Source organism: Stenella coeruleoalba (genome assembly GCF_951394435.1).
Source record: "Stenella coeruleoalba genome assembly, chromosome: 1".
NCBI lineage: Eukaryota > Metazoa > Chordata > Mammalia > Artiodactyla > Delphinidae > Stenella > Stenella coeruleoalba.
Window position 1 is genome coordinate 19,422,111 of NC_137169.1, and position 27,151 is coordinate 19,449,261.

Below are 27,151 nucleotides of genomic sequence, written 5' to 3' on the forward strand. Positions count from 1 at the left end.
AGAAGAGGGTCAGGAGCAGGTGGTGGTAGGGATGTCTAAGGTCACGGCACAGGGGATGCAAGATGGGTGAGATCAAATGGCTTCTTCCCTAAATGCACCAGAGGATGGAGATCTTCATAAAGGGAGGAAGGAAACATCTGATGTGTCAGTTAAGACTGGGTTTGACTATATATTGAAGAATCCAATAACAGTGACTTAAAGGTTTATTTCTCATGTAAGTCAGGAAGAGCTGGGGTGGGTGTGGTAGTTCTGCAATGATCTTAATATCTTCAGATCATTCTCTCTTTCTCCTCCACTTTTCTTAGTACATGGCATCCTCATGGTTTTCTGATGCTCCAAAATGACTGCTGGGGCTCCAGATGCAAACAAGGAAGGAGGGAAAGGGTCCAAATGGCATGTGCCAGCTGGCTGAACCCCACTTAAGACCTTTCCCCAAAGTCCCACCCAACAACTTCCATTTGGTCACAAATTTAGTCACATGGTCACACCTAGCTGCAAGACAGACTGGAAAATGTGATCTTTTAATGACACCGGGATAACCTGAGTAAAACTGGTGTTCTGTTACTCAGGGAGGAGTAGGCAACCAGCAGTCTCTGGCACAAACCAGTTTTACTTAGAGTAAGCAAAGCCTGCTTCCCTCTGACTTCTACCTGCGCGTCCTGGTTTGCCCTTTGTAACGTCGTCTATAACTATAGAGCCGGTCTTCAAAATGGCAGACTTCCTCTGCGCCTCCTCTTTTCCAGTTAACTATCCCCAGGTCCTTTAACCACTTCTGAGGACACAGGCCAACATAAGTTCTGAAGACTTCCATTTATCGATTCCACAGATTGTCAACATGCACCTGCTACCTTCCCTCCACACACAGTGACGTATGAAACAGACACTCGAGCTTCCAGTTGGGATGGTCATGGAACCAATCCTCGCCAGGGAGCTGAATCTTAACAAAAAAGGAAGATGTGCAGAGTCAAGGCCTCCCTGGAGGAGTGATGTTTAAACTGAGTCAGAGGAATGGGGAGTTGCCTGAGAAACCATCGAGGGGATGACTATTCCAAGGGGAAGGAACAAACGAGGATGAAAGCCCAGCGTCACCAGAAGTGAGAGGAAGGCTCAGGGTAGCTCAGGGAACTAACTCAAACTGGGGAATGGCGAGAGCTTTAGGATCCAAGGAGAGCAGGCTCACAGTGAGACGCGGCCTCCGGGCACAGTCTTTGGGGAGGTTGCTCAGTCCTGCTCCACCTGCTCTTGCCAACACCTAGCCTTTCATCAGATCAAAAGGAAAACCAGGTCTGTTTGGCAAAACTTTTCTCCCAGCAGATGTCACTTTCAGCAGCTGCTGACTGGTCTGTTCTGGAACGCAACAGCGCAAGGCAGGGCCTCATGGCTGGTCAATGATTTCCCAGAATCTTCCTATTTCTCTTTTTTGAAAATGATACAAAAGGCTTCATCTCCCCACTGCCAGCCTTCCAAGGCCTCCTTAGTTATCACTCCTCAGGGGTGACAATGGCTGTTATGGGGCCACTTTGGATGTTCTTTAAGTTTAGGAGATCTGAATTCATGCAAAAAAGCCTAGTATTGTCCTGAAGTGTCCTTACGTATCTTGGGCTGCCATCTCTTCGAAACCATTTTTTGATGTCTACATTGTCAAGAAACCATGTACAGACAAATCAGTGTGGTTTGTGTTAAACCCCAACAGGGTACAGACAGCAGCCAAACTACTTCCCTCTTCCTCTAAGGTTTCTGCTGACATCTCAGCCCAGAGCAGATCTGAAGAATGTTCCCCACAAGCTCACCAGAGACCCCACCCTCATCCCTCACCGGGAACCTCACCTAACACTGGGCCGTGGGCTCTTCCCATAGGAAAGATGATAGAGGCTGTGAGAAGAAAGGGAGGCATAGAGACACCTCTTAAGAAAGGCAGCAAGAAACTATCAGCAGAACACGTGGAAAACAGACCAGGGAGAGAATATGTACTGAGCCTCACAGACAACAAGGTCCCAGTCATTTCTATCTTGGGAGGATAATCTTATTAAAAAGTGGGGGAAATGCCAACAAAAAGGTGCAAATATTAAGGTCTATTTAAAGTATTTACATTTAGTGAACTTAACACCCTAAAAATTATATTGCAATTTGTGAAATTTCCAAGACTGCTCCTGGATGTATTTTAACGCATATGAATTTGTAGCTTACTCCAGCAGTGAGGTGCAGAAATAGGAAATGGGCAGTTCTCTCAGCCTGGTCCAGGGCCCTCTGTGATGGGTGTGTAACCTCATTTGAGGAGAAGGTCAAAATCTGTATTTGAGGCACTTTGATCATGGGAGGTTCTTTCCAAATATCTGGAAGGAAGACCACCCCTTAGAGCAATGGTTCTTGACCAGGAGTGATTTTGCCGCCTTCCCCAGAGGACATTTGGCAACGTCTAGAGACATTTTTAATGGTCATGACTGTGGGAGATGTTATTGGCATCCAGTAGGTAGAGGCCAGTGAGGCTGCTAAGCGTCCCACAAGGTACAGAACAGCCCACACCACAGAGAACTGACAGCCCCAAATGTCAACAGTGCCAAGGCTGAGAAGCCCTGCCCTTGAGCGAGGCTATTCTAGAACCTCTCTGCCAAAACCTGAAACAAGCCTGGATAAAAGCCACAGGGAAGAAAGTATTTGGAGGCTGAGTCCCAGCACGTTAGAAGGGCTTGGAAAAAAACTTGAACTTCTTCAGGTCTGTCCTAACAAGGTACAAAACCAAACTCACACAAGTTCAAGGTGACAGGCCAGTTACTGAACTACCTCATCGAACACAAATCAACAACCTTCAGAGGAAGAGAAAAGAATATAGACTCTCCACAAAGAACACTCCATAGTATGTAGTCAAAAATGATCAGATGTGCAAAGAAGCAGGTAAATGAAACCCAGACTCAGCAGAGGGATTGAAACTAATTTTAAAAGAATCAAATAGAAGTTCTACAACTGAAAAGTACAATAATGGAAATGAAAAATTCACTAGATGGGCTTAACAGCAGATTGGAGATGGAAGAAGAAAGGGTCAGTGAACCTGAAGATGGATCAATAGAAATTACCCAATAAGAAGAACAGAAAGACAAAAAAAGATTGGAGAAAAGTTTCCCAGTGGAGGAAACCTCCTCCACAGGGGCAGCTGGACGAGCCTAAGGTATTCTCCCCCACTCGATGCCTAAAATGCCACCATCAACGCTGAGTTAAGGCTCTGGCCACCACGTGGACGTTACTTGAGAGGAAAAACATACTGAGCCACTGTTAGGCAGCCGCACTTTAGCTGGAACCCTGGAGAGAGCCCGTCACTGTTCCCTGCTGATGTGCTGAATCCATCAGAGACTCCAAAAAATATTCAGAAATGGGTGGGTCCTCAGCATTTTTCCTTTCTTTCTTCTTCTCGTTTAGAGAGCGGCAGGATAGGGCAGTGGCTAAGACCCAGCCTCCATAGCCAGACCGCCTGGGTTTGAAACTCAGGTGCATGGCCTTGGCAAATTACTTGACCTCTTTGTGCCTCAGTTTCCCCATCTGTGAAGTGGGGATCTAGCAGTAGTTGCCTGGTAGAGCTCTTATGAGGTTTCAATGAAATGGTGTATAGCACATGGTATTTGTTATTATTGTGGCTTGGGGCAAGCCCCTTCCTCTCTCTCTGGGTCTTGGTTTACACACCTGTGAAATGGCCTGGAAGCTCAGAGACAAATTTGGGGTTCAGCCAGATTTTCTGGTACAACTATCTCCTCAACTCCATTCACTGCTCTTGTTCTTTAGACCTTGAATTAATGTTTCTAGTGTCTAAATGTCTGTTCTCATCATCCTTTCTGGAATCAGGATGAGTAAGTTTTGTTGATAAATATTCACAGCCCAGAAAAGGACATTCTCATACCAGTTTAAAGGAGGAGGAATCTGCGACTTACAGACTGAGTCAGACCCATCAGGAGTGGGCTGCGTCAGGATGGTCATTCTCCTTCTCCCTGTCCTGACCTTGGTCTGAGCCAGGCACAGCCTTGGACCCTGTGGGGGTACTAAGGAACCACCCCACCTCAACACACACACAGAGCATAGGGTACAGGTGGAAACGAGACCGCATGGGCCATGAGAGGCAACCAGCACACAAGACAGATCACACAGAAGACAGAAGCGGGGGACTTCCCTGGTGGTGCAGTGGTTAAGAATCCACCTGCCAATGCAGGGGACAGGGGTTTGAGCCCTGGTCTGGGAAGATCCCACGTGTCACAGATCAACTAAGCCCGTGCACCACAACTACTGAAGCTCGCATGCCTAGAGCCCACGAGCCACAACTACTGAAGCCCGCGTGCCTAGAGCCTGTGGTCCGCAACAAGAGAAGCCACCGCAATAAGAAGCCCCTGCACCGCAACAGAGAGTAGCCCCCGCTCTCCGTAACTAGAGAGAAAACCCGTGTGCAGCAACAAAGACCCAACGCAGACAATAAATAAATAAATGAATAAAATCACTTAAAATATCAGTAATAAAAAATTTTAAAAACTATGCATTTAAAAAAAAATTTGGGAGTCATCAGTGAATAGTTTTTTTAAAAAAAAAGAAGACAGAAGGGGGCAGAGATGACTTCATAGGGCATCTGGAACATAATCCCAACTTTTCATTCATTCATACATTCAAACTTTCATTTTCAAACCTTTATGGAGCATCCACCGTAGGCCAGGCCGAGTCACTAGCAGAGTGGGAGTCAGTGGAGAGGAGGACACAGGAAAACATAACATGCATTTCAAGGCTAACGTAAAGGGTGAGCTGCCTGGCTGGAGTACGCAGCGTTCGTTCATTCATCCTGCCAGTATTTATCGGGCAGTATCCTAGGGGGTACAGCTGGAGAGATCTGGGGCCATAGAAAGGTGGGTCCTTGACCCCAGGCTAGGACTTTGGGATTTTCATAGGCCTAGGGAGCCACAGCAAGTTTCCTGAGCAACAGAATGGCAAGATCAGTGAGCCGGCCTGGGCTGCAACCTGACCAGGGCCCCAGCCAACACTTCCCAGTCGCAGGCATGGGCTGCCTCAGCCTTGGCCTTCTCTGCAGTTCCCCGTCCAAAGCCCAGCCCCTCTTCAGTGCCCAGGGGCTCAAGGGGAGATTAACAGCCTCCGGGAGCTCGGGAGCCCCTCCCCCTCCATTGAGCCTTTTGGGGGTTAGGGTGTTGGCACAGCTCACAGACGACTCCTTGTCCATTCACACATTATCCCAATTAATTTGGGTTGGTGGGAGCTGCCCCTTCATCTCCAGCATCACCTGTCTGTACCTGCCTCACCTAGAGCTGAGCCAGAGAGAAAAGGTGAGTGGCGAGGCCTTGAGAACTCTGAGGACTGGGGCCGGGCATCTGGGAGAGAGCTGTTAAAGGTGGATGTCCAGGGAGGACCTATGGAGACCCAAATTTGAAATTGTAAGGCTACGTCAGGAAAGAGGACAACGGTTGAGTTACGGTGGCAGTTCAGGCAGGCAGGACATCCCAGGACAGACCAGTGCATCCATCCACACACAAAGAGGGGGGAAGAAAGAAAACAAAAGCAAACGAAAGCCAAGGCTGGCAGGGATGCGCAGCGAAGCCATTTGATGAGCTACTTCTTTCTGCTGGGTCTGTGCGTGGCAGAGCGTGGCTTCCCTCTGCTTCGCGGCACGGACCACTGGCTCCAGGAAATCTGGACTCTTTTTGCCAAAGGCCCTTCCAATTGATGTTGACATGTTCACCACTTGCTTCCTGCTCTGCTAGGGCCACTCCAGGGAGGGGGTGAAGGGGAGGGAGGGCTCTGAGCCCTCCTGTCTACACGCAGTCCCAAACCAGAGACGGCCTCCAGTCTCTTCCCCTCCCGGCCCTGCCCACAGCAAACCTCCCCCACCCCACCGGCCGGGCCTCCTGCCACTGGCCCAGCTCTAAGGGCACCACCCCCCGAAACAAGCCCTGAGGCACCCATGGACACACGTGCACACAAGACAGTCATTGCTTTGGAGAATTGACGATTGTCAAAGAATAATGAATGACAATGGAAAGTTGTACACAATACACCAAGTCAGTGGTTCTCAAACTTGAAAGCATCAGAATCACCTGCAGGACGTGATAAAACAGACTGCTGGGCCCCTGCTCACCAGAGCCTCCGATTCAGTAGTGGGGCTGGGGGGCAAGAATTTGCATTTCTAGCAAGTTCCCAGGTGAAGCTGATGCTGCCAGTCAAGGAGCACGCTTTGAGAACCGCTGTCCTAAATAGTGAGAAGAAAATTCAGACATGTACAGCATGTATTTATATGTAAGTACATGATTAAGATGTTGATAGTAATTATTACTGTGTAATGAGATTGATTACAGGCTTTTTGTAATTTTATTTTTTCTGTCTTATCGCAATCTTCCAAATTGCAATAAATATGACTTATTTTAACATTTAACATTTAAGCACCTCCTTCATGAGCTCTCTCCCCAGGCCTCCCCTGATGAGAACTGACTACCCTCTCATGTCCCACTGCTGCTGACGCCTCTGATGAACTCTTTTTCCTCCTGCTTTGTGTTTGTGTTACACGGTCCCACCCTTGCCCCCACCAGTAAGCCGTAAATGCCTTACATAGGAACTCTGGCTCAGGCGCCGGCATACCCTCCCTGCCCCCGAGAGGGCCCAGCACGGCACCCTCCACCCATCTGAAGTCAATGGAAACTCAGGAGGCACGGGGCACCGTGGAATGAATGTGGGCTCCCCAGTCCAATGGCCTGGGTCAGGCCTGAGCTCTGCCACTGCTTGACTGCTCTTTGGCCCTTATTATGGGATCTGGAATGGTCCAGCCTGCCCCCCTCGCCACCAGCTTGGCCCTCTAAGTACCCAATATCATTGCATGACCCTAACTGGAAATACATCTGGAGCCCTCCCCCCACCATCAAGCACCCTGGTTACCACAATGGTCATTGGTGACGGCACCAATGTCCAGAGAGTCCCTGCAGGCCCGGAGATGCACTTTCTTCAGGCCCAGAGACATGGCTAGCCAACTCAACCACGCAATGTACATTTTCTTAACTCTGTCACTTGTCAGCTTCATGACCTTGTACACATAAACTTGGCATCTCTGAGTCTCAATTTACTCAGTTGTCCAATAGTGAGGTTGCATTAGAGAAGAGACAGCAAATACCTGACATTCGTGCAGCCCCTCCCCAACCTCACCCTAACAGACATTGCTAATCAGTCACAGTATTCTATCCTCCTTGATCAGGATGCAGCCTCTGAATTTTTCTTAACACTTGCTCCAGGCATGGTGCTCCAATCAAAGTAAACCAACATTTGAGATGAAAGATAATTCCTATCCCTAAGATCATTCTCTACTTCCCTGAGACCTAGAACAGAGCTCAGCATAGAGTGAATCTTTGTTAAATAAATCCAAGTGGACACATTCCAGTCACCACTGGTTATTAAGAGAGAAATCTTTGATAGCCACCAACAATCATGTACCAACCCCAGATCAACTACTTCCTCCTTCCTGGGATTCCTAGCCATTCAGTTGATGCCCTCTGTCCATCAGCCTGTACTGCAAGAGTCTTCCATTCCCAGCCCTAAGGAACTGAGGGTAGTGAGGCCATCACTATCACAAATAGGCTCAAACGTCCTCATCTTGATAACCACCTGGGTGGCTTTGGATGCAATCAGTTGCAAGGCCAAATAGACACCCACTTAGTCATTTTGATCTTTGCGTGGTCTCCTTTCCTCCTGTCTCCCCTCCTCCACATCCATCCTCAGAACTGAGAGCTCAGTAGTCCAATTCTCTTTCTCCACAGCTGATAATATTAAGGCAAAGTGAGGAGAGGAGACTGGCTCAAGGTCACACAACCAGTCAGACCAGAACTCTGGTCCCCACATTCCCAGGCCCTGGCACTTTGACACACCAGGGTGCCTTCCTCTTTTCCAAAGAACAGGACAGGAAAGAAGTTGCTCTAAGTTGTGGAGGCTTGAATTCCTCCCGGGGCCTCATCCGCTGCTTGGAGCTGAGGAGCTATGGGGCCCCTCTGAGATCATCCTGCCATCTCCTTACCAAGACCTGCCTGATCTGACCTCCATCTACCTCTGAACTCATTCCCCCAAGCCTGCCTCCCATTCACTCTGCTCCAGCTTCAGTGACCTCATTCCAACCTCAGGGCCTTTGCACTTACTATGACCTTTTGTGGAATACTTTTGCCCCAAATCTTCACATGACTGATTCCATCCTGTTGTTTCTCAAATGTCCCCTCTACTAAGAATACTTCCTCTACCAGCTCAGGGTGGCCCTCCGCATCAGTTTGGGCTGATATAACAAATTACCATAGACTGGGTGTCTTACAAACAACATAGATTTTTTTCTCACAGTTCTAGAGGCTGGAAGTCTGAGACTGGGCTGCTAGCTTGGCCAGGTTCTTGGCGAAGGCCCTCATCCAAGTTGCAGACTGACAGCTTCTCACTGTATCCTCACATGGTGGGAAGAGGACTAGAGTGCTCTCTGGGGCCTCTTTATAAGGGCACAAATCCCATTCATGTGGGCTCCGCCCTCACGACCTACTACCTCTCATTTAAATTCCTCACCTCCTAATACCATCACGTTGGGGGTTGGGATTTCAACACATGGATTTGGGAGACATAAACTCTTGATCTATAACATTCCCCACACTCCATCACACCCCCTTGCTTTATTTTTTACAGCTATCCATACAACACACATTTATCGAGCAGATACTGGTCACATTTCCTTACCTGTTTTTCTGTTCATTGCTTGTTGTCTGTCTCCCCACATGTACACCCCTTGGGAACAGGGGCTTTTTGGGTGAAATAACACCCAGCACTAGAATGAGCACACAGGAAGCATGCAGTAAATATTTGTTGACAAAATGAATAAATTTGGGGCTTGAAAAGGAGGTAGGAAGAGAGTCCTGCACAGGAAATCAGGTGTTAAATGATGTGAGTCTGAGACCCCCCTCAGCTGCTGGGTGACCTTGGGCTAGTCACAACCTCTCTGAGCCTCATATGTCCTGATTCTGAAGGTCCTTTCCCACCTGGAGAGCCTGAGGCTCTCTGACCAGGAAGTCCTCAGCGCCCACCCAGGATGCAGCTCTGTCCTTCAGACCTGGTGAGACGGAAAAGGTGGGCTCCCTTTCCCCCTTCTCTGTGGTTCCCTCCATTAGTTCCAGGTCCAAACCCTCCTGGGAAGAGAGGGGGAAGCCAAGGTGAGCCGGCAGCCCTACTCCCCAAGAGCCTGCAGCCCGCATTTGGCCTCCGGGATAACTGTGGCCAGCTGGGCTGCATTTACCCTGCCAGCTCCCTGCCCCTGGGAAGCTGGAGGAGCTCAGCCGCTGCCCACATGGGGTTGTTTGATCAGAGAGTGGGGAGAGGGAGCTGACAGCCTGACTGCTGGGCCGTGGTGCCAGTGGGGCCAGCCCTGCTGATGGTCTCACTCGAGGGCCCAGATGTTCGAGTAGAGCCAGGCACAGTGAAGTGTCAGAGCGCTGCTGCCTTCCTTCTAGCCTGGGGTGACAAAAGAGGTTCCGGGTCCCAGCTCAGAGCCACATGTGGCTGTAGGCTGTGGTCGGCAGATCCCTTCACAGCCTAGAACACTTTGGGAAAAGGTACCTACAGCTCAACTGAGAGAGCTAGGAATGAGCTACTGAAAGATGCAGAGCCCGTGCACCGCTAGGCTGAGAAGCAGGAATAGATGTAAGGGCCAGCAGCCTGCAGGAGCTTAGGTGGGGTTTGACCATCAGCCATGGAGCCAGAGCCACAGACAGGCTCTCTGCCCATGGAGGAGGGACAGCAAGATGAACCAGGCTGGTCCTCGGCCTTTCATGAGGGCCTCCCCAGTGACAGCGCAGCCAGGGCACCATGTTCCTAGATTATCCCAGATGGAAACTTCTTTCAGTCAAGAGCCAAACTGGAAGGGCACTGAGCCACTAATTCATACTAGGGTGTCAATGACTAAGGGTAAATTAACAGGACAAGCCTTCAACTGGGGATCAAGCTTCTTGGGTTCAGAGCCTTCCAGCACAGTATCCCAGGATGACCAGTCATATGTGGAATGAATTTTAGCTTCAAATATGTAAGTAAGTGTGTGTGTGTGTGTGTGTGTGTGTGTGTGTGTGTGTGTGGAGAGAGAAAGCGAACTGCGTATCTGACATCTTTAAATGTCTCAAGAGATCCTCAGCCTTAACATGTGCAAACGCAACCCAGAACCTACCCTCCACCCAAGCCAGGTCCTCTCCATGGGGTCTCCCCAGCACCCCCCGGTGTGCAGGCAGGAGCCCATCCCTCAACTCCATCTCCCTGTCCTATCTTTTACTAACTCCCAGAGACTTCACATCCTGAACACCTCCTGCGTCTGCCCACTTCTCTCCCAAGTGGTGGCCATGCTGGATTGCCCATACAGGCCCACTCCTTCCAAGAGAACAAATGGGGGCTGTGGGTCCCTGTCCTCTGCCTTCTCTTGCCGCCCCTGCTCCATCCTGCCGTAAGGGCAGGGTGTGGACACTGCAGCCACACCCTTGCACACCCACTGCTTTGCCACCCTCAGGCCCAGGGGTGAAGGGGGAAGAGGGCCTCACAGCCTTGGAATCAGGCTGCTGCGGCGGAGGGTTGTGGGTAGAGGATGGGGGAAGGTGGGCAAAGGCCCTTGGCCCACAGACTTGTCTCCCTGTTGGGAGAGGCACAGACCACGGAGGGCGAGAGCAAGGCCCTCTAAAGGGTCCAAGGATGATACTGTGCCCACCTCTACTCTTGACTGCCCCAACCAACTTCTTCTCTATTAGCCAAAGTGATCTTTTAAAAGCAATCGGATCACATTACACTCCCCTGCTTTAAACCCTTCAATGGCTCCCCATTGCTCTCAGGGTAAATGCAAAACTCCTCAGATGCCAGCTATGAGGCCTCTGGGTCTGGCCCTGCCAACTTCTCCATTCTTGTCACCCTCCCTTCACTCTCCACCCCAGTCACGCTGGCCTTCCTTCCGACCCACGCTGGCCATGTCGCTCCACCCACAGGCCTCAGCACATGCTGTTCCTGCTGCCTGCAATGCTCTTCCCTCCCAACCTGGCCTAGTTCATTTCTCTGCATCCCTTAGATCTCGGCTCTTGATTAACCTCTTCCTCCCCCTGCTAGACCAAGGGCTCATGCAGTCAGAGACCTGTCCTTTCTGCTTACAGCCTGGCACAGAGAGTAAGAGCTGGCATTTACTGAGAGCTTACCACATACCAGGCATCGTGCTGCCGTTTTCCATGCATAATCCCTGTGGATCCTTGTCACAACCCTATGAGGTTTAGGGTTGTATGCTGCTATTATGTCCATTCTGCAGATGAAGAAACCGAGGCACATGGGGTTAAGAACCTTGCCGAGGTCACATGTAATAAGTGGTAGGGCCAGGACTGAACCACACAGTGTCATGGAATCCACGGGCTTCCCTCTCATCGCTTCGGCATCTCCATTGCACGTGCTCCATGAATAGTTTTCAAATGAACAGAAAGACGCACACACACACAAGATCCAAAAGAACACACGCCAGGATGAGAACAGAGGTGATTTCCGGTTGGTGGGATTGTGAATGTTTACTTTCATCTTTCACTTACTCGTATGTTCCAATTTTTCTATATGAGACAAGTATTTGTTGATGTCTTTAAATTAAAAAAGAAAACCTTGGGCTTCCCTGGTGACGCAGTGATTGAGGGTCCGCCTGCTGATGCAGGGGATGCGGGTTCGTGTCCCGGTCCGGGAGGATCCCACATGCCGCTGAGCGGCTGGGCCCGTGAGCCATGGCCGCTGAGCCTGTGCGTCTGGAGCCTGTGCTCTGCAACAGGAGAGGCCACAGCAGTGAGAGGCCTGCGTACCGCAAAAAAAGAGAAAGAAAACCTTAAAATCTCTTTAATCTTTTTTTTTTAACAACAAATACCTAATTTGGTTCTTTTGGCTGCCTCGTGTCTTAGTTGTGGCATGTGGGATCTTTTGTTGTGGCGCATGGACTCTCTAGTTGTGGCGTGGGTTCCAAAGCGCACAGGCTCAGTAGTTGAGGCGCATGGGCTTAGTTGCCCCACAGCATGTGGGATCTTAGTTCCAAACCAGGGATTGAACCCGCGTCCCCCTGCATTGGAAGGTGGATTCTTAACTACTGGACCACCAGGGAAGTTCCTCTCTTTAATCTTTTAGAAAGAAGCAATCACGGGGCTTCCCTGGTGGCGCAGTGGTTGAGAGTCCACCTGCCGATGCGGGGGACACGGGTTCGTGCCCCGGTCCGGGAAGATCCCACATGCCGCGGAGCGGCTGGGCCCGTGAGCCATGGCCGCTGAGCCTGCGCGTCCGGAGCCTGTGCTCCGCAACAGGAGAGGCCACAACAGTGAGAGGCCCGCGTACTGCAAAATAAAATTAATTAATTAATTAATTAATTAATTAATTAAAAGAAGCAATCGTGGACCAAAACCAAGACTTCCAGAGAAACGGTGTGTCCTTCCCTCCCATTCCGCCCAAAGCCCTGCTTTGGTAGAAGATAACAAAGCATCTTCCAGCGGTAAAGGCCTCGGTATGTGTCAGTTAAAACATAGACGTAAGCTTCAAACAGACCAGGTCTTAATCTCGGCTCTAACTGTGAGGCTTTGAGCCAGTCTCCTCTCTGACCTCAGGGGACGTCCTGACCTCTGACCTCCTCTGTAAAACAGGGCACTACTGCCTTATTGTCCTCACGGGACTGTTGTGAAGACTGGAGAGAAAGGGCGTGAATGCCTCCAAGTGGGTCTTGGCACATAATAGATGCTCAGTGAACAGTGGCCATCAGCCTCAGCCCAGCCCTCCTGGACAAACAAAGACACGGAAGCCTCACGGAGCCCCTGCACCCACACCCAGAAGCAGTCACCTCCAGCCGCTCCGCTGCGCCTCTTGTGAGCCGCGTTCCTGCCTGCCGGCCCCAGCCACGTCTCTCTGGGTCTAAGGACACTGGGCCACCTGAGATGACCCCCACCTCCACCCCCGAGGCAAGCCGTGGGGGACAGCCCAAGGACGCAGGCCACCCAGACGGCTGTTTTCATGCCTGCAGGCACCCCATGGGGGTGGAGGATGCAGCCCCTCCCGACACATCCTTGTCACCCCCCCAGGAGGACAGAAGGAGCATTTTTTCACCTAGGTGGAAACCCCAAATCAGCTTCTGGGGCTGTGGTTTGGAGACGACCTAGGGGGATTCTCTTGTGAGGCCTCAGGAAGAAGAGCAGAGGAGGGCAGAGAGAAAGGGAACGAGGGAGATGGAGAATGGCCGCCTGGAGGCCCCTGTGGCGGGTCTGGTATTTACTTTCTGCCACAGCCTTGAATACCGTGGGGCTCTGAAGGAATTTCCAAGAAGATGGAAATTTGAGGAAATCAAAGTTTAATTAGTCACAGCTGCTGTAATGTATTCCAGGTGATGGCTGGTGTGGCCGCATCTCCCCTCCAAGCCCCCTGACGCCTCTCACCCTCCACGGGGGCAAGTAAACAGTGGGGTGTTTGCGGTGGGAGCCCTTTCCCGGGTCAGCTGGGCAGGGATGGGGTCTGGAGTGGGCCTCATGCTACCTCCTGCTACCTGGACAGACACGGGGGAGGGAGCAAGAGGGAGGGTGACGCACAGGCTCTGTCCTCCTCTCCGCTCCTTCTTCAATTCCCATGCGGCTCTTTGCTCTTTGCGAGTGAGAGCAGAGGACTTATGGAAGGCCAGAGAGCATGGGCTAGGAGTAAGGGGGAGGTCTCAGCTCACTCCTGAGTTACAGCGTGACCTTGGACAAGTCGTTTAACTGCGAGACGGGCAAAACACCCAGGAGTCAGAGCACTCGGTGGGAAGCCCAGCTCTCCCACTCCACTCTGTGGCCTTGGGAAAGTTGCTGAACCTCTCTGAGTCTCGGCTGCTCCAACTATAAAATGGAATTAGGAACCGCATTGGCACATAGGGTTGTCATAAGAGTTAAGCGAAGTCCCTTAAGTCAAGGAGCGTATGTAGAGGATGTTAGCACAGAGCTGACAGGAGCTCAGTTAGTAACCACAGTGGGACTCAGTTTCCCTATCATCAGACTGGAATGGGATTGCAATACTACAAGAGAGGGAGAAGCACTTTCAGCCCCTCAAAATAAAGCCAAGCTGACAGACATGCAAGGGCAAGGTTAACCCATCAGAGCACTGTTCTCCGGAGAGGGGTCTGCTGAGAGCCCAAAGGGGCTGACAGGTAGCGCCAGGTGTCCCGTGATGGGTCCAGCTCCAGAGCTGGGAGGGTAACCGATAAGGGTGCGGAGCAGGTTCTCCCTTCTCTGGGTCGATGCAAAGATGGACCTGCCGCCGTGACCGCCTGCAGAAGCCTCTCTGCTGTGTTGACACCGGTCTTCCTCTCTGTCGTTGTCATCTTGTCAGGCGGAGTGTCCACACTCCCAGCCCCAGATGGTTCACAAGCTGGTTCTGTTTAGTCCCAGCCAAGTTTGGGGACAGGGACAGGGGCTGGGGCTTGCCCTTTCCCCCCACTCTGCCCTCCACTGAGCCCTCACTCCACCCTGTGTTTGGGGGTTCAAGTGTCTTGGAGCGTCAACGGGGGCAGTCCCCAAGAACACAGATGGGCACCCTGCCAGCTGACTCGTCAGTGGGCAGTGCTCCTACTGCAGTCCGTGGGAGACCTCATGGGCCAGCAGCCCAGCCACAGAGGGCTTGAGGACGCTGGGCCATCTGCAGTGTGTGCTCTACTCCACGCAGCTCCCTGGGGTCTGCCACAGACGGTACCCTCGGGATGGAGCTGGACCTGACTCCTCTCTCCCCGATGTGGCCTTTCCAGGGCCAGCTCCCGCCCCCTCCCCACCAACTTCTCCCCTCTCTGTTTCTCTAATTTTTTCCCCAGCCCTGGGGGTTATTTCTAGTCTAAGTCTTTGAAACTCATAGCTAAGAATCCATTCTTTTTTCTCTCTGCATTTCTGCTGTGTCATCCCTTCCCTGAGGAAATGATCAGAAGAGTCTAGCGAACTGAAGGGAGGGGTCAAGGGGTAGAAGGAAACACCAGAAACCAACACCTCTTGGTTAACAGTGTAAAAACAGTATCCTGCTTCGTAGCAGAGGAAGCTCATGTGTAGTTCCAAAAATACGTCTAGGCAGCCATGCTGTTGTACGGACTATTTTCCTTGATTAAATGTATTACTTGTGAAGACTGTCATTTGTCCACTATTTACCTTTCTCTTCCCTTGCAGTGGTTATGAAGAAGTGAAAGGGAGTGTGGCCGACACTATGGCTTGTCTGTCCACAGCCTTCCCCCCTCTTTCCTTGTCAGCCAACCTGCTTCTACCTCAGAGCCTGAAAATGCCAGCTGGTCACTTTCCTATCCTCCCTTGCAGCTAGAGATGGTCAGGGGACCCAATTCTGGTCAGTGGGACCTGAGAGGAAGTTGGCTGAGGTGACTTCTGGGGAAGCCTTCCTCTCTGGTTTAAAAAAGAGAAAAGATAGGTGAGGAGAAAGCCTCCTTCCTGCCCATGGTGGCCATCTCGTGATCACACAAGGACCAGCCTGAAGACAAAAGCCAAGAACCTGAGGTCGGCAGAGCAAAAATGGAAAGCACCTGGGTCCCTGATGATATCATTGTGCCTTGTAGAATCAACCTCCAGACTTCTGGTTAAATGAAATAAAGAGTGTTCTCATCGTGTGAAAACTCTTTAAGATTTACTTCAGCCACTTGTAGCCCAAAGCAGCCCAACTTATGCTGAGAAAATATTCCAGAATCCTTTCAGGTCTGTGCTAGTCAGGGCTCTTTTTAGTTGCAAGGTAGCCACAGGAATCCAACTTCAGTTTGCTTAGCCAAACAGGGCAATTTTTAAAATTAATACACATGGGTATCTTGTGAAAATCAGCAAAAATATGACTGGGTCTCAGAATGTGGAACCAGGGACTCTAAGACTGTCAGAATTTTCTCTGACCCTCATATTGTGTCCCACCATTCTGAGGCAGTAAATCCTTGGTGATTTATCACAAAAAGTCTGATTGTTCGGAATTGACTATTTTTCTTTCTTTTTTTTTTTTTTTTGAGGTACGCGGGCCTCTCACTGTTGTGGCCTCTCCCATTGCGGAGCGCAGGCTCCGGACATGCAGGCTCAGCGGCCATGGCTCACGGGCCCAGCCGCCCCGCAGAATGTGGGATCTTCCCGGACCGGGGCACGAACCCGAGTCGCCTGCATCGGCAGGCGGACTCTCAACCACTGCGCCACCAGGGAAGCCCAACTATTTTTCAATTTAATTTTAACATGCCTGGAGAAATGCATTTCTTAGCTTTAAAACTATATATTGCAGAAAGACTTCTTTTTAAAGACAATAACTGATTCATGTTGTTAATAATTTACCTCTAGAGTTCTAAACGTGCCCACGGGGCCTCAAGGTTCTGGAAAAATAGTTTCCTTTTTTGAATGTTCAGCGTGTCCTATTCTGGGTGTGATATGACTATGGCTGATGGTGAGAAATCCGCTTCTGATGGGAGAGAGAGCTTCCCCCCTCCCCGGTGCCTGTGTGAGGAAGCCAGTGCCTCAGACGCCGGCGGGGCTCGCTTCCCACGGGGGCGACATCGTCTTCTGATGAGTGGAAACCTTCCCTCTGCAGAGAACCTGCTGCTTCACTTTCCCAAAATGAGTTCAATATTTGGTTTCAAATCCTCCTTCAGGCGCCAATGCAGGAAGAACTTGCAACGTCGTGGGAACTCGGTCAACCTATAAACAAAGATTTTTGAATGTTGTGTCAGTAAGAAGTAAAGGTTGTACGATTTTCTAAGTCTCTCTTTTACAGGTTTAGAAGCAAAAGATCAGTTTTTGAAAAAGAAAAAATTGGATAAGAATAGCACAGTGTAATGTGAAACGGAAGAGAGAAAGTAGGCAGTTAGGAGTGGATGTCCTCTGTCACACCTGGATGGCTTGGCCATTTGTGTGTTTAAAAAGCTTTTCTGGTGATTCTGGGGCACAGAGTGCAAGTCCCTTGAGGACAAGGCCCAAGTCTTATGTGTCATTGAGTCCCTGTCCCTAACATTTACATGACTGGTACACAGTAGGTGCTTAATAAATGTCCCCTGAATCAATGAATGAGGAAAAGGAAAGATGGTAATGCAGAAGTCAAGGAAGGTTTTTTTCTGTAGGATTTTCTCATCCATAAAATACCAGAGAATCTGTGCCTCTGGGAATGGCCCCTCCAGGTAGGGGTGGGGTAGACAGGAGCTCAGTGGAGGCCAGGGCCCTGCCCAGGGTGCTGACCTGAAGCTGGGGCTCAGTCCAGACAGAGCAGCTTCTCGGAAGCCCCTGCCCGTGGGGAGGCTCACTGCCCTGCACCAGGCCCCGAGGAGAAAACACATTTGTTTACTTGACCTGAGTGACATGTTCATTGATTTCTCTGGAGTGGTTCATTCATAAATGCAAATTGAGCTCCCCTCCTGGGGATGCCAACGGCCTTTTAACAAGCTCCCCAAGGCGTGACTTCTGAAAATGAGTCACTGATGAGCCAGAAATGGAGTTCACCTGCCCACCCTGGCCCTGCTGGCTCAAGACCACAGAGCAGCTGGGCAGGAGGTGCCACCTTGGACTTGGGGGTGGGGGCGGCCTCGGCCAGCAGGTGGGGTGTGGTGGGCGGGGCAGAAGTGAAATGCACCAGCTCCTTCACACTCAGGAGCATCTGGACAATTAAGGCAAAAGGGGTTTGTTGCTCACATTTTCTCGATCAATCTCCCTCTGCAGTCAGCTTGAGTAGATGAATGTAAAAAGAGAAATGGACTGAGAGGGTTTCTTCAACAGAAACACCACGTTTTCTTTCTTTTGGGTCTCAATAATTTCAGTTCTTGCCAACACCAGCTGCTCAGGGAACGTTGAGGAAACAGAGGCCCAGAGAGGAGCAGTGACCTACCCAAGGTCAGACAGCCTGGTGTTTTTTAATAGGGGTTTACTGTTCACAGTCAGGCACGTTTACATCTGTAATCTCGCCTGACCCTTACAACAAACATATGGGGTAGGTATTGGTACCCATCGCTTTATTTTATTTTATGGTCACATTACTTTTCATTATTTCTAACCTTGCCCCCTTTCTCCCTCACGTTCTATTTTAGGAAAGATTTTCTTTTCTTTCGTCTTACCAGATGACACTGTTGGAGCTGATTCTCAGAAGACATCTGGGATCCACTGGTCTGGAGAACACTTGCTTCCTTTACTTTTGTTGTTGTTTTGTCCCCTTTGCTTCTTCCTTTTACTTCTTTATCCCTTTCTTTCTCTTCCACTTCTACCTCTTTCTTTTCTCCCTTCCCTTCACCCCTTTTCTCCTTAAAAGACAGCCCAGAGACTGGCCCAAGAATTAAGAGATATGAGTTCCAGTTCCTGTCCTGCCACCGACTTGCTGGATCACCCAGGACAAGTCACTTCTCTCTGAGCTTTGGTTTCCCCATCTGGAAAAGAAGAGGTTGATCCTTCGCTCTTTGAAACTGCTTCCAGCTTAGAGATCCTGAGATGGCTACGACCTCTGGTACTCTGCTGACTCACAACGGAAGCAAATGGATTTTGTACTTTCTAATCTGCCGGCTGAAGTCTTAACCTGAGAAATGGGGGTGCATTAGTAAGAAATCACACCGATGGGGCCAGCCTGTTACTCCTGCCCACTGGAGAGGCCCCCTCAGTATCTCACTCATGATTTCCACCGTGATGAATCACCAGCGCGTTCGCACTGGTGAGAGGGCTCCTTGCATGCACTCTCCTTCAGAACGATGGGCCATCTCACTTTGTTCTGTTTATTGTGTGTGACATGGCTGTCACTATTGATTCAGCATTATTGAGAGAGAAGCTTCTTAGTTCTTCTTAAGGATTTTGCCAGCAATTAGGATGTGCAGCCAGCAGTTGAACGATGGAAACTTAGCAACGGTCAAAGCCTTTTTATACTCCATTATTCTTTTGAAAAAAAATTGTTATGAAAATTATTAAATAAATAGGAAAGAGTGAAATAGTCCTAAAAGATCAGGAGATTTAAGGAAAGCAACTCATAAACATAATATGGTACTCTTCTCACAATACTCATTCAACTCTGCTCATTCTAGTCCTGGTTTTATCTGAAGATTCATCAAACACTTCTTACAACTTTCCCTTCGGTAGGTTTTAAGAGGAAAGCATTCCCAGGGAGCGTTAATGTTCTAGCACTTGAGGACTTTAGGGAGCGGGTATTTAAAAGCCCAGGTCTCTCCCACCCATGCCTCTCTTTCGCTTTGTCACAGCTTACCCTTCCCCCTCCCCATATCCTCAAATCCATTCTCCAGTAGGTCTGTGTCTTTATTCCTGTCTTACCCCTAGGTTCTTCATGACATTTTTTTGTTCTTAAATTCCATATATAACTGATTCATTTTGTTATAAAGCAGAAACTAACACACCATTGTAAAGCAATTATACTCCAATAAAGATGTAAAAAAAATAAAAAGCTAGATCATAAAGAAAACTAAAATGAAATAAAATAAAATTACTTAAAAAAAAAGAAAAAAGCCCAGGTCTTTGTTCTCTCTAATAAAAGGGATGTGACTGCCTGCTTTTGACTAATCACAAAACCAGTATTAGTGGTCTTAAGAAAAAGGTCTTATGGCTGTAAGTTGTGTTAGTTTTCTATTGATGATGTAACAAATCACCACAAATGAGTGACAAATTATACTAATGTATCAGAGTTCTGGAGGTCAGAGGCCTCAGTGGGCTAAAAAGCAAGATGTGGGAAGGGCTGCAGTCCTGCTGGAGGCTCTAGGGGAGAACTCATTCCTTGCCTTTTCTTCTGGAAGCTGCCCTCATTCCTTGGTTCATGGCCCTTTTCCATCACTCTGACCTCTGCTTCTGTCGTCACATCTCCTTCTCTGATGGGACTCTCCTGCCACCATCTTTCACCTATAACAACCCTTGTAATTACATTGGGTCCACCCAGATAACCCAGAAAAATCTCCCCATCTAAAGATATTTAAATTAATACTTTAATTAATTCACTTAATAAATTGGTTTTAATTATTAATTTAATAATGAATTGTTTAAATTACTAATTTAATTAATCTGCTATGTCCTTTTTACCATGTAAGACAAAACATTCATGAATATAGCACACGAACGTGGAAATCTTTGAGGGAGCCATTATTCTACTTACCTACAGGTATCTTTTGACCTTAGGAAAACCAACCTGATAGACTGCAAAAGTAGCCTCAGATTCCTTTCATCCCTAGACCTATGTCTCTTCTCAACGTGACTTTGTAACTCTTTCCAATGAGAGGTTGAGTCTATTCCTTTACCTTTTGAATTTGGGCTTGGTCATGTGACTTTCTTGGGTCAATGGGACATTAGCAAATGTGATGCAAGCAAAGACATTGGGGATTGCCTTCTCTTGCTACTCTAGGGAGCCCCATGACGACACCCATGTTAACAAGCCTTAGGTAGCCTGCTGGATGATGAGACACAGCTCAGTTACTGCTGTCACCCCAACCAACAACCAACAACATACCAGACAAGTGAGTGAGACTATTGTCTGTCAGTTGACTGTGGACACGTGAATGAACTCAGCAGAGACCAACAGAAGAACAACCCAGCGGATCCTGGCCCAAACTGCCAAACCATAGAATCCTGAGCAAATAGATGTCTGTTTTAAGCCACTATATTTTGGTGTGGCTTGTTACACAGCAAATGCTGACTGATATAACTAGTGACCCACTGTCACCTGATCAGATAAAGTTTTTTCAAGTAAGATATCCTTACATCAAACATTTCCTCCTATAGTTTCCTCTATAGTTCTCACTATAGAGAGGCAGATACCTTTTTATTGACCAGTAAAATATAACAGAATTGCTTCCTAAACAAAGATTTAACAAAGTATTTCAAGTCCTCTTTCCTCTATTAGATTCAATTTCCTTGAAGGCGGGGACGATGTCCTCTGGGTCAGGTCTTTCTCATAGAGCAGAAACTCAGATGGCATAGAGCTTAAGAGCGTGTATACCTGACTCCAGATTCCACGCTGGCCCTGAGCCTGGCTTCGCACCCAGAGCATCACAGAGTTCCCAGCCAGCCGGCGGCCACTCTCCATTCTGCTTCTGGCCCATGGAGCCCTGGAGGGACCTCTGGGTGTTCAATCCAGCCCCCAAGGCTCCTGACCTGTGTTCCTTTGCCTTCCTCAGCATCTACCACTTCTCTCCCTCCACATCCATTTTTAAAATCTAGCCATCGCTCCTTAACACCCCCACCCCACCCCTCCTTAGACACTTACATCGGCTCAAACAAAGAGAGTGGACAATCCTGATTGAAAGGACATCATCCTGAGTCCTTGGGGCGAAACAGAAGACACAGTCCTTTGGTCCTTCTGTGAGCCTCACCCCCATCCTCTCTGTCTCTCCTGACTCAGACAGCCCTGAGTTCAGATCATTCAGATGCCAGCTCCACCACCTTCTAGCTGTGTGTCTCTGGGTCAATCACCCCAATTTCTCCGGGTCTCAGTCTCCTGATCTGAAAAATGGGGAGAACAGCCGGTCCAATTGTTCTATAGGGACTGAATGGGGAAATAACGGTGAAAGCCCAGGACATGATAAATGCACAGCAAATACCGGGGATTATGATCATCAACGTGCTTCCTGCTTCCCTGATTCTTTCCTCTGAACCCCTGCCTCACACCTGGGAGCCAGCCTCCTACTGTCCTGCCCTGAAGGCCTGAGCACACCTTCCCTGATCTCCCTGCCTGGCCTGGCCAGCCCATTGCTCAAGGGGCTGCCTGGCCAGGGAGCCCCCTTCTTGCCTGCTGCCAGAGGGGCCTTCTTGAGTGTTGAAATCCTTCCATTTCACGAGGCCAGAAACTTGATTATGTTATTAATTAAAGCAAGATGCTGGGCCTGGGAGATTTATTTTCTTTTCCATATCTGTGGCTGTAAATGCCACTCAGGGAGCTCAAAGGCCCATGTCAGCCTGAATCAGGCTCCTGAACAGACGTTTTGTTCCCAGTTTGGTCTCCTCGGCCCCTCCTCCTCAGTGCCAGGAAGGAAGTGTGTGTTGTGATACCCGGCCCTCACCCCAATTTCCCTTGCTCCATCTGCATGAGGCAAAAAGGGGGAAATACCTGGGCAGTGTGGCATGGGGAGGGAATTTTCCAAGAAAGTTGTTTTAAGTTTCTGCCTCATTATTATAGGACTTTCACGTTTCTATTTTTAGCTGCACAAACGAACCAGGCCCACATTCCCCTCATCTCCCTGCCCCAACCTTTGTTTATACAAACACATGCTGAAATCATTATTTGAAAACCTCCAAACCCATAATTGCTCAGGTAGGCGAAGAATGCAGGCTTTATGGACACAGCTTACAGAGGGGCCAGAGTATTCCTGGGGAACTATGGCTTATTCATATTTGCATCCCCCTGCTCCTAGCCCAGGCTGAACCCCTGGAAGGCCGAGAGGAATCAAGTAACTTAGAGCAAGAAGAGGCATTATCGATAATAAGAGTCCAAGCAGTACATTTTAGTTGGTGGTGTTTAGTTTTATTCTTTATCAAAGCATGGTTTATTTATAACATTACATTCATTTCAGGTGTACAACACAGGGATTCAAAATTTTACAGACTATATTCCATTTAAAGTTATTATTTAAAAAAATGGTTATATTCCCTGAGCTCTACATCAAGCACTACCTTTTGGAAGAGGAAACAGAGCCCTGGAGTACAGATGAGGCACATCCAAAGGTCCACAGGATTTCACTGTCATTGCTGGGATTCAAACCCAGACATCCTCACTTCTAATGCGGCACTATTGATTCTGCTCCACTAGGAAAATGAGTCTAAAGCTGGGCTGTTTGTCCCAGCGCTCCAGTTACTAGCTGTCAGACCTTGAGCAAGTTACTAAACCCCTCTGGACCTCAGTTTCCTTATCTGTAAAATGGGGATAACAAAAATACCCACCTGATAAGACTGGTGTAGGAGTCAATGAGTGCCTGGAAGGAAGGAAGCCCTGTGTTTTGGTTCTGGTTGCCCCAGAAAGCAGAGCCAAGCCATTAGCCATGCCCAGGAGGTCATGTCTTCCTGTATCTCAGGTCCTTTTTCTCTCTGTGCAACATGGACCACAGAGGGTGCTGCTCACAGCTCTGCCCGTCTAGGATTTCCCTTCACCGTGTCTCTTAGGGCCACCCCTGAGTGGGGTGGCATCAGGCCAGTTTTGGCCAGTTCCATGTATTGCTTCAGCTCACATGTGAACCAGGCCAAGTTCTTCCTTCAATCAGTCTTGAAGAGCCCCCACCAAGGCCACACGTGTGAGCTGAGGAGAGGGTGTCCGTGTGAAGAAGGTAGTTGCATGGGGCTCTTCTCTATCTGTTCATGAATTTATTTGTGCCTCCTGGATCCACTTGGGCTCAATCCCAAATAAGCCCTGTCCGTCATACAACTTGAAGCATTATAACTAGCATTTTGACTTGGAGCATCTGACAAGACACAGCTCACGATGGACAAGCAGCTCTGGCCACACAGGCACTTGTGTCCCATGGTTAAACACTCAGTCTGTGCTTGAAGCTGCTTTTCAGATAGAGTAGCTCTCTGCCAAAGAGGACATGGCCTTGACACAGAACCCTAGGGAACTGCGCTCTGACTCTCTTAATGAGACTGACCAGATACTCTCCGTGGCAACCTGATCTGCCCTAAGTACGCCTAACAGCATCAAACTGACCAGATCCCACGTGGCGAGAGGCAAAGCGACACCCAGAGCTACACTGTGGCTTTCGTGGGCACCAGGCATTTTTGCCATGTGGGCTCTTTCTTTCATTAAAAAAAAAAAAATTAAAAAGTGCATTTTACAACTCCATTGGCCTAAAGATGGGTATAATCTAGGCTGAATTCATGATCATTAGATTCATTTTTTTTCTTTTGATTTTAAAATAAACTAAAATTAAAATATTTTTATGAATGTATCTTGGGCCCTAGGCATTGTGCAGAATGAATAAGCAGACCCTGCTTGCATCTCCGTCTGGATCCAGCCTGGATCCATTGCAGAGTCCTCTCTTGTCCTGGACCCACTTAAAATTGGCAGCCTCCTAAGTCATCTAATAAATGAGTCAGGGCAGTATTAGCAAGTGTGGTAAACAGCGCCTCCAAAATCCAAAAGGCCCCACCAGGCATTAGGTCTATTTCTTAGCGGTAAGATGTGTAAGGCACAACAATTTGTCCTTTACTTTAGAGAAGATGTACTAGCATTCCCCAGACCACTGTATCCCTACAAACCCCACCAGTATGGCAGGTCTCTGAATCTTTGTGGGGTTTACCTCCTGCCCTATGGCACATAGGGGTCTTTCTAGGGTATCTTGGTATCTACTTCCTGCTCACCAGGTCCATTATCATGATATCATCAATACAGTGAACCAATAAAATATTCTGCAGAATGTCAAGACCATCAAGATCCCTATAGACTATATCCTATCAGAAAGTGGGAGAATTAATGTAGCCCTGGTGCAAGACATAAATGTGTACTGCTGTTCCTGCCATGTGAAAGCAAGCAGCATTTGCTCTTCTCTACTGATGGGAACCAAGAAAAATACATTCACCAGATTGTCACATACTAAGTTCCAGAGGTTGTGTTGATCCGCTCCAGTAAATATATCACTTCCAGCACAGCAGCTAGGATTGGGATACCCACTTGGTAAGTTTACAGTGTGTCATAATCCATTCAAGTCAGATAGGCGAATTGGGTAGGGATGTGATGTGGATCACCACTCATGCACCCTTCGAGTTTTTGTTGGTGCCACTAATCTCTGCAACTCTTCCCTAAATACACTATTGCTTCTGATTTACTGTCTTGGCCAGGAGTGGCAGTAAGAAAGAGTTTCAAGGGCTTCTATTTGTCATCTCTTACCATAATGGCTCTTACCTCCATAGGTCAGGAAACCAATGTGAGGGTTCATCCAGCTGCCAAGTATACCTTTCCCAGGTATACGCCCAAGGACCAGTAAATAACTACAGAGTAGGTCTGCAAAGCTAATGTGAGATGAACTTGGGCCCAAAGTCCATTTGTCACCTGACTTCCATAAACCCGCACTCAATTTAGACTCCTTATCTAATAGTACTCAAAAAGTCTGATAGAGCCTGAGAGCAGGTTAATGATAGGCTCTTAGTGCTGAAATATCTTGGCTCCTTCCCTTCCCAAGTTGACTCTTTTGAATCTATCAGTTACTTCAGTACCCATTAAATTACCAACTCTTTTCCTTTTTAAAAAAATGTCCATTTCTGTTGTTTTCAGCCAAAATTATTTTCACAAACACAACAATGGCAAAATGTCTGTCACTGGAGACTGGTCAATGAAGCTCTTCTCATGTTACTCAAACTCTCGGCATCACCTGACACTGTGGACCTCCCAGTCCTTCTGGAAACTTCTTTCTGGTGGCAACCAGGACACCAGACTTCCCTGGATTTCCTCCTAACTCACAGGCAGTTCTTTCAGGTAGAGAGGAAGAGGAGGCCTTGTGGCATCATATACATCATATTTAAAAACACTTGCCAAGGTTGCAATTTTACTGCTGTTTGGTTCATGCTTGTCTCCTCCATTAAACCCCAAGGTCCATGAGGGCAGGTGCCATGAATGATTTGCTCACCAGGGTATCCCCTACATCAATGGTGTTAAAACTTTCCAGTCTCAGGACCCCTTTCCACTCTTAAAAATTATTGAGAACCCCAAAGAGCTTTTGTTTGCACTGGTTATATCTATAGATCAGAGGTTCTCCACTGGGGGCCATTTGGCTATGTCTGGAGACATTTTTGGTTGTCACAACTTCCAGGGAGTAGGTAGCAGGAGAGCAGGGAATGATACTGGCATCCAGTGGGTAAAGGCCAGAGATGCTGCTAACATCCTACAGTGCACAGGACAGCTCCAATGACAAAGAATTATCAGACCAAAACATCAATAGTTCCAACATTAAGAGATCTTGCTATAGATATTTACCATATTAGAAATTAAAACAAAATTTTAAACGTTTACCAATTCACTTAAAATATTGATAATAAACCTATTACATTAGCAAAAATGAATTTTTAAATAACTGTATTTTTTCAAATCAAAAATATTAATGAGAAGAATATATTGATTTATTTTGTAAATTTCTTTAATGTCAGGCTTAATAGAAGACAGCTGGATTTCCATATCTGTTTCTGCATTCAATCTGTTCCAATATGTTGTTTTTGTTGAAGTGTATGAAGAAAATCTGGCTTCACACAATATGTAGCTGGAAAGGGGGAGAGTGTTTTAATAGCCTTTTCAGGTAACTATGCATATTCTTCTTTGTTACTACACCAACACTCAACAACCTCTTAAAGGTTAGTTACAGTGTGGAATCTTAAACCACATCCATGAATTTTTCATATTCAGTTACTATTAAATCCATTGGTCTGTCTTGAACTTTGAATGAATCTTTTACCCATGCATTATTTTGTGACATCCTGTGCTGTGGGCTGAACTGTATCCCGCCCCCCAAATTCATATGCTGAAGTCCTAACCCCCAGCACCTCAGAATGTGGCCTTATTTGGAAATAGGGCCATTGCAAATGGTATTAGATAAGATGAGGTCATACTGGGGTTAGGAGGACCCTAATCCAAAATGCCTGGTGTCCTTATAAAAAGGGGAAATTTGGGTATAGACACATACAGGGAGATTGCCACATGACGATAAAGGCAGAGATCCAGTGCTGTGTCTACAAGCCAAGGAATGTGAAGGATTGTCAGCAAACCTCCAGAAGCTAGAAGAGAAGCATGAAACAGTTTCTTGTCACAGCTCTTGGGAGGAACCAGCCCTACTAACCTTGATCTTGGACTTCTAGCCTATAGAACTATAAGAAGAAAAATTTCTGTGGTTTAAGCCAAAGTGCCAGTTTGTGGTACCTTGTTAAGGCAGCCCTAGAAAACTAAAACATCATGCACTGGTCACTTTGAAAACAGTGGTTCATTGAATTATGCAGCTCTTCCAAATGTTGACACATTTCATTATGTGATACCAAAAATCACATTTGTTAATACCATCACAGATCTCCTCAGAAAAGTCTGCAAGTATTGAGAAGCTGCCAAGCTCACAGTGGCAGAGACAAGCTTTCCAAAATTCTAATTTTCAGTTGAAAGCTCAAATTTTATCACTGACCACAAATACTGTCTGTTGTTTTCCTTGAAGTGACAGACTCATTTGGTTCATATTCAAGAAAAGATC